Source organism: Aegilops tauschii, chromosome 4 (assembly GCF_002575655.3).
Source record: "Aegilops tauschii subsp. strangulata cultivar AL8/78 chromosome 4, Aet v6.0, whole genome shotgun sequence".
NCBI lineage: Eukaryota > Viridiplantae > Streptophyta > Magnoliopsida > Poales > Poaceae > Aegilops > Aegilops tauschii.
Window position 1 is genome coordinate 517,891,108 of NC_053038.3, and position 8,473 is coordinate 517,899,580.

At 41.9% G+C, this 8,473-nt stretch overlaps 1 long non-coding RNA gene across 2 annotated transcripts; it reads left to right on the forward strand.

The window, feature by feature from the left end:
* Positions 1-7,099: 7,099 nt before the first annotated feature.
* LOC120962643 (uncharacterized) lies at positions 7,100-8,109 on the forward strand. Of its 2 annotated transcripts, none has more exons than XR_012182901.1 (2): positions 7,100-7,289; positions 7,736-8,109. It is a non-coding gene; the product is annotated as an uncharacterized lncRNA (long non-coding RNA). The 2 variants fall into 2 exon arrangements; XR_006662100.1 differs by having other exon boundaries at positions 7,100-7,261.
* The last annotated feature ends 364 nt before the right edge of the window (positions 8,110-8,473 follow it).

An 8,473-nucleotide genomic window follows, 5' to 3' on the forward strand; every position in this document is an offset into this window, starting at 1 on the left:
CTTGGGCAAAGTACATCAAGGTGACTCCAGGAAAATGGCGACAAAAGCTATGTTGGTATCGACCCAAGGTAAGTAATTAAGTAGTACTAGCTAGCTAGCTACCATCTCTTTAATTCTTGTTTCAATACCATTAATTAATTAACATGCTTGATTAATAATTATCTAATTAAATTCTATTCTCGTAAAGGCCCTGAAGCAGGAGCCGGGGACTGAAGTGTGTGCATACTACGTTTGCGAGAACATTCACATGATGGCGTCCGAAAGGAGCAGATCTGATAGACAGGACTGGGTACGTTTGCCAGAACACTATTCACAAATCTTACATGATTGTCGATATCTAGTCACACAACTAATACATATGCATATTGATCTCCTTCTTAACAGTGCAAATAGGTGCGGGACCAGCTCCTACCAACAGAGCGCATACGAGCACTTCAAGAGGAAATAGCGGGATTTTTGCTCAAGCAGGTCATAGATCCCAAAGGAGAATACTATTACCCGCTACCGCCCCCATGAACCACTTGTCATCGTGCTCCGAAGGCACCAAGGCAACATGTAGGAGAAATTGTATATATATACATGTGTATGTGTGAATAATTAATGATGGTTGTGAGACATTCGATTATATATATATAGGTGATCGGTTCTACGAGAAAATCTATTTATATATATGCATAACGTGTACAATATGTAGTATCGTAAAATACCAGCAAACAAAAAAGAATTAAATGGAAAACACAAAATTAATGGAAAAATTAAAATTAAAACCAAAACCCCCCCAAACATTTAGTACCGGTTGGTGCTACCAACCGGTACTAATGGTCTACCAGCACCCGGGCCTGGCTCGTGCCACGTGGTGGCACTTTAGCGCCGGTTCGTGCCGAACCGGTAGTAAAGGGGGGGGGGCTTTAGTCTCCACTCTTTAGTGCACTAAAGGCCCTTACGAACCGGCGCTAAAGCCCGGTTCTGCACTAGTGTAGTTAGAGCAAGGTTAATAGTATAGTTAGCAATCAGCTATAAGAAGTTGTCATATCACTTATAGCGAACCTAATAACTGGCATGTACAATCATAAGTTACACATATGTACTACTTTAGAAATGAGTGACCCACTTTACAACCTCACAAATTGTATTGGAGCGTGTGCTATAGCTGACTCTTAATCTATAGCCCGCTTACCTTCTCTCCCCTCTTTCCCCTCCTTCAAGTAAGCACAAATATATTTTAACTCTTGTAGCATGGTTACATCATCTCATTGTACTTGCTCTTATGAATAGGATTTCTTGCCGGATAAGACTTTTCCATGTGGGATTAATTCTAGTTACCTTTTCCAGCTATTGTCTTCGAGGAACGTCTGATGCACATGTATCATGTACAGAGACGCTCTTAGGAACCAGGGTTTCAGTTCTTTCTATTCAAGAATATCAATATGTTTTCATATTTTTTGAGACAACGAAACATAAGGACTAATTTCTTCTTTTAGGGTATCTCCAAGGCGGAGCAGCAAACCGCCCGCATCCATCCGGACCGCGCTGTCCGAACTACGGAAGCCATCCAACGCCGACCTGTATCGGTCCGCAGAGTAGTCTGGAAGCGATTTCTCCCGCAAACCGGAGACAAATGTGTGTGTGTGGGGGGGGGGGAGGTGTTTGCAGGACCAATCCCACGCCCACTTCTGACCAACCTAGCCCACCCAAACCCCTCCTCCCGCCCCCGCGTGCGTTCCCACCCCGCGCCAGCTGCCACCATTCATGCCGCTGTAAAGCGCCCGCTCCCCATTGAAGAGCGGATGCGACCTCTCACTGGCGCCGACATTGAAGCGGCTCCACTACAAGAAATATGTCAACTAGTGACCTTCTGGCAGTGACCCTGGAAGAATTGGTCATAGATCTATGACCATTTGATACCAATTGGTCAAAAGCTGTTCGGGGGACTCCAAACCCTAAACTATAACGACCATTTTGGTCAGAAAAGTCGTAATTTCCTTACACAAAATGGTCATAAAGCAGATTGCACTGGTCTGCTGCCTTATTTCTAGCTGATCATGACCAATATAGATGGTCATAACCTTGTAAATTGTGGTGGGTTGCTATGACTAGGCGCCACCTCATCAGTTTTGCCTATGTGTCATGTCCATGTGGCAGTTTTTGCCCTAGGTTGTGAAGCAACCTATATTTCTGTCATTCCCAAAATTCCCAAAAAATCTCATAAATTCTTTGGGTCATATCTTCGTCAAATATGTAAAAAACCTTCCTTGCCTAGTTCAAAAATATTCATTTTCCTATTCTGTTCAGAAAAACACTTTGTGAAGGAAGTACCTCTTTGGCATGACCAAATGGTATCCATTTTCTACAGTGCTTTCCTATGCCCAAATAACCATCGTCCACCAAATGCCAGCTCAATCCATTCATTATTTTGAGCCCAGCTTCAACATTCGTATTTATGTCCAGTGTGGTACTTTGCAAAGAAAGTACCACCTAGGCTCCTCCTTTTGAGCTGAAAATTTGTGAAGACGGTCTTCTTAGTAACAGGTCATCCTCAGCCAAAACTCATGCCCATTAGCCATGTGCATTTCCTGTACCGCTAATCAAACACTTGGCTGCTTATTCATGTTTGAGCATCGATCGGTCTCCTCGTGAGAATATTATGTTGTGATTTTCTTCCTAGCACCTACCTGGGGAGTGCCCAACCCACTATACATGCCTAGGCCGCCTAGAACACATGGCAACGCAACGGTCACACGGTGACCACGCGGCGGGCATGCGAGTTTACGCGCTCTAGAGTTGGGGCCCTCGGCCACCGTCCAAACCTTGACGTATCGCCACCAAACCATGTATTTATGATTAAATAGGTACTTATGTAACTAGAAATGATTTTTGGAAAAAATAAAGAACAAACTGTGAGGCACCTACAGTTCAAATTTGACCCGCTTCCTGCTGAATCGGCGGGAATTTGTCTTTTTCACCAGAGGTGGATCAAAACTTTTGACACCCAACCATTTTGTCAATTGTGCATTATATATGTCCTAATATTTTATAAAATTGATTAGGTCCAATTTTGCAACAAATATATGGTAGGTCCTTCACAAAAAAACTCATTTTGGGGACTCGAAAAAATGGAAAATGAATTTTTCCTCCAAAGAAAATGAAAACTTCCTTAGGCAATATTGTTTGTCATTCCAAGATGCACCCATGTGCACGATATGAGGTCATTTGAACAAACTATGCCATGAATGTGGCCATAAGATTGATCATTTGGCTTGAAAGCCATGAATGTTCACACATGATGGCTCATTTCTAAAAAAACTTTTTAAATAATTACCATATTACAAGTTTATTATTTTTTCTGGAAACTTGGTCACATATAATGACACAATGCGGAGGTTTTCCAATTTTTTGTTTTTTTTGAATTTTTTATGCCCGTTTCAAAATGCGATCAAAACGGCGGGCTTGACCGTTCCTAGCTAGTTGTTGAATCTTGGAGACCTTTTGATGTTTCTCTGATTAAATAGATACTTATGTACCTAGAAATGATTTTTGCAAAAAATAAAGAGCAAACTACAAGGTAGCTACAGTTCAAATTTGACCCGCTTACAATTGAATCGGCGGAAATTTGTCTTTTTCACGAGAGGTGGATCAAAACTTTTTACACCCAACCATTTGGCCAATTGTGCATTAAATATGTCCTAGTATTTTATAAAGTTGGTTTGGTCCAATTTGCAACAAATATATGGTAGGTCCTTCACAAAAAAAACTCATTTCGGGCACTCGGAAAATGGAAAATGAATTTTCCGTGCAAAGAAAATGAAAAATCCCTTAGGCAACATTGTTTGGAATTCCAAGATGCTCCCTTTTGCACAATATGAGATCATTTGAACAAACTATGCCATGAATTTGGCCATAAGATTGATCATTTGTCTTGAAAGCCATGCATCTTCACGCATGATAGCTCATTTCTGAGAACACTTTTTAAAAATAATTATCGTATTACAAGTTTATTATTTTTCCTGGAAACTTGGTCACATACGATGACACGATGCGAAGGTTTTCCAATTTTTTGAATTTTTTTGAATTTTTTATGCCCGTTTCAATATGCGGTCAAAACGGCGGGCTTGACCATTCCTAGCTAGTGGTTGAATCTTGGAAAAAATTTGATGTTTCTCTGATTAAATAGATACTTATGTACCTAGAAATGATTTTTGGAAAAAATAAATAGCAAACTATGAGGCAGCTACAGTTCAAATTTGACCCGCTTCCTGCTGAATCGGCGGAAATTTGTCTTTTTCACCAGTGGTGGATCAAGGCTTTTGACACCCAACCATTGTGTCAATTGTGCATGAAACATGGCATAGTATTTTATAAAATTTATTTGGTCCATTTTTGCAACAATTATTTGGTAGTTCCTTCACAAAAAAACCTCACTTCGGGCACTCGAAAAATGGAAAATGAATTTTCCGTGCAAAGAAAATGAAAACTCCCTTAGGCAACATTGTTTGCCATTCCAATATGCACCCTTGTGCACAATATGAGATCATTTGAACAAACTATGCCATGAATGTTGCTATAAGATTGATCATTTGACTTGAAAGCCATGAATCTTCACACATGATAGCTCATTTTCGAGAACACTTTTTTAAAAGAATTGCCATATTACAAGTTTATTATTTTTCCTGGTAACTTAGTCACATATAATGACACAATGCGAAGGTTTTCCAATTTTTTGATTTTTTTGAATTTTTTATGCCCGTTTCAAAATGCGGTCAAAACGGCGGGAATGACCGTTCCTAGCTAGTAGTTGAATCTTCGAATTTTTTTGATGTTTCTCTGATTAAATAGATACTTATGTACGAAAAAATGATTTTTGGAAAAAATAAATAACAAACTATAAGGTAGCTGCAGTTCAAATTTGACCCGTTGCCATCTGGATCGGCGGAAATTTGTGTTTTTCATGAGAGGTGAATCAAAACTTTTGACACCCAAGTATTTGGTCAATTATACATTAAGTATGTTCTACTATTTTAGAAAATTGATTTGGTCTAATTTTGTGACAAATATATTGTAGGTCCTTCACAAAAAAATCATTTTCGGCACTTGAAAAATGGAAAATAAATTTTTAATCAACCATGACCAATTTTTTAGTCAACTACGACCAATTTAAATGGTCATGACATCGTACCCGTGTGCTATATTTTGATTGGTCTGTGGGCGTTTCACACGGATCGTGGATCGAACACCGTCGGATGCTCGCGGATCCAACAGCAGTCCTCACCCCAAGCCCGCCTAAGCCGAAACCCTAGTCCTTGTGGACATTTTCCATCCACCCCCCGCCTCCATTCTTTCTCCCTCCCTCGCGCTACCCCCGACCCCAACCCCTCCCTCCCGCGACCTCCTCTCCCCTGATCCCATCGGCCGGCGCGACCTCCGCTCCACCAGCCCCGCCAGCGACCTGCTACCCCACCGCCGGCGCGCGGCAGATCCAACCCAGCAGCAGCTCAGGTCCCGCGGCCATGGCAGGGGGAGCCCGAAACCCTACCCCGTTGCGGCTAGGGTTTCAGCCGGCTCCAACTCCGGCGCTGCTCTACCTCCGGCGACTCCCGAGCCCTCAAGCGATGGTGCGCCGACCGACCGACCAATCTCCATGCCTTCCCTTGCTTGGTTCTTCTTTGGATTTGGATTTACGGTTTGTGGTTCTTCTTGCGTGGTGCGTGGTGCAGGTGCTCCAGAACGACATCGACCTGCTCAACCCGCCGGCGGAGCTCGAGAAGCTCAAGCACAAGAAAAAGCGCCTTGTCCAGTCCCCCAACTCCTTCATGGTAAGCAATTCCCCTTCCCTTCAAATCTTCTATCTCCTTTTCGGCACCATTCTTGCCGGTGTTTGTTTAGGCTGTTCCCTAATTAGATGACGCCGGTATCAGATCAGATCCCATCCTATTCAAACGTGATTCCGCTGGATGTGCGCCGTGATTTTTCATCCAATTTGGAATTTTGCTTCGGTAGGCTGTTGGTGTAGCTGAGTGATGGTGCCGGTTACCATGGGTTCGTGGTAGATTATGTGGTTGATCGTTATTATCCGTGATTCATCTTGAAGCATGCGTTGTTAGTTCAGTCAAATATCTACTGTATTCCCTTGCAGTTATGTCAACCTGTATCGCCACATGTTCTAGGTATCCGAAAATCTGTATGCCAGAACCAATTTGTGACTGAACTCTATAGTGCTGTTCTGGTCTGAGTTGTTTCTGTGGGTCCAGCAAATCATATCTCCCATATGAAACAAATCATTTTTGTGGTTCTTGGATCCATCGGCCGGCCTGAGCTGGCCGGCCAAGTATGATACTTTAAGAATCCTGTGATGCACAATAATTTAGAGTGTCCGCTGGTGACAGATAGATCAGTTCTTGTCCTGGTTAGTAAAACTTATGGAAAATATTTGCATGTTATTATGTGTTTTGTACTGTCAGACTGCTGTAATTTTAGAATTGTGCATGTCAGGTGAGCTTGGGCTCCTTTCTATGTACAATATAATTTTGTGACCCAGAACTACCACATATCTGGTGGCGCTAGATGTTTCGACTGTTTTATTGTTATAAATTTGTGCTCTACGTGCAGAACTTATAAGAAAGTGTTCCAATTCTTATCTGTCAATTTGTTTTGCAGATTATGTACTGAACTGTTAATTTGTTGTGAAAGTTTCTGTACTGCAATGTTTTATTTCTTTGAGGGAAAATGTCTCACAACTTGTGATGTACCCAGGCTGCAGTCTTCCACTATGGATCAATAAGCTTGATTGCCGAGCCTTGCCGGATAGCGCATCTGCACGCCATGAAGGTTGCCAAAGAGGCCGGCGGGCTTCTCTCGTATGACCCGAACCTGAGGGAGGCATTGTGGCCATCCCTTGAGGAGGCTCGCACTAAGATCTTGAGCATCTGGGACCAGGCAGACATTGTCAAGGTCAGCGAGGTCGAGCCCAAGGACACAACGGCAGCAGCAGCAGCAAGGTTCGCCCCGCCTCTCGATTTCATCTTCTTCTACTCCATTGCCTGCTGATGCTCGTGGACTCCTTCTTCTACAACTTCTCATCATCTCCTATTGATGTGTGCTCGTATTGTGTCAAGGAAAGTAATTCAAGGCCATGGGAGCTGCTTCTAGTGTAGGACGTGCTAGACCTGTTGCTGCTACCGGTTGTGTTACCCGACCAAGTCCCCAAGCTGCATCCTGCTGCTCCTGCCCTGGCCGTCCTCAACTTGCTCCTGGACAGCTACCGCAGGTGAGACAATTGCCTCCATCTACTGCAGGTAGAACTACTATGTTGTTTAGTTGTGGCAGCAACTGTTGTAGGTTGGGTGAAATCTTAGTTTGCCTGCCTTTAGATAATGATATGGATATAGCGCATAACATTGCTTCAGACATTTGCAATACATCTCTTAATTTAACATTCATTGGAATAAATTAGATGGGAATATATATGTGGTTTCATAAGCTGGTGCTGCTAGTTGTTATGGGAATATATTCAGCTTCAATGCTAGTTTGTACAAGATTTTTGTTTGCTAGGAAACATGGACATATATTCAACTTTAATGCTAGTTGTATTGTTAGCACATCCATATGTGCAAGAAAAGGGTTCAGACAGAGAGGGGTACCTGTTTATCATGATTTTTGCACCAGTTTATCATCTTGGTCTCCTGTATTGTACTTTGAAGTTTATCATGTTCTGAAGCTGACCCTTCAAATTGGGTTGCAGAGGAGGTATGGCTGCCGCGCAATGATGCTGGAGACTGTTGCCGCAGTGCTGGGGATGGAGACAGATTGCATTGGAAATATTCTGTTATTCCTTGCTAATGTTCTTGTTGCTGATAATAGGGCATGTAGATATCAAGTTATTTTCCTAGTGGTTACTTATGCTTATTGTGTATCACATTTAAAAAGAAAATGCAAAATGAGCTTGTTTGATCTTTTTTATGCTTATGTATGCTTGATCAGGGTAGTTCTTTTTTAATTTGATGACAATGAACCAATATAACCAGTCATCAGTAGCTAGTGTGCATTGCCAAGTACAACAGTTCTACATTGTATGGAATCATCTATAGATATTATTTATCGATATGGGTTAACTCATCCTCATTTATCGATCCTCTCTTTTAATTAATAATGTAGGCATGCCTTGTATGTTCTGTGTTCTTTACTATACTGTTCTGTCCTCGGGCAATTAAACATTGTATCTGTTTTTATTGTGATATGCAACTCTTCAAAAAAAGAAACTGTATTATGGAATTACTCATCTGCATGGAATTTCTATGTATTCTGGTAGTTTATTTTTGATACTGTATTGCTGTATCCCAATCTGCGTGGGAGCCGAAGCTCGATTTGTTCCTGTTTCTATTTCTGTTTCAGTACTAGTACAATGTAATGATTTTGTGCTTTCATGAAGTATTTTGCGCTATTTTTATCTGTCGAGCAATTTAGAAGACCTGTAGAGCAT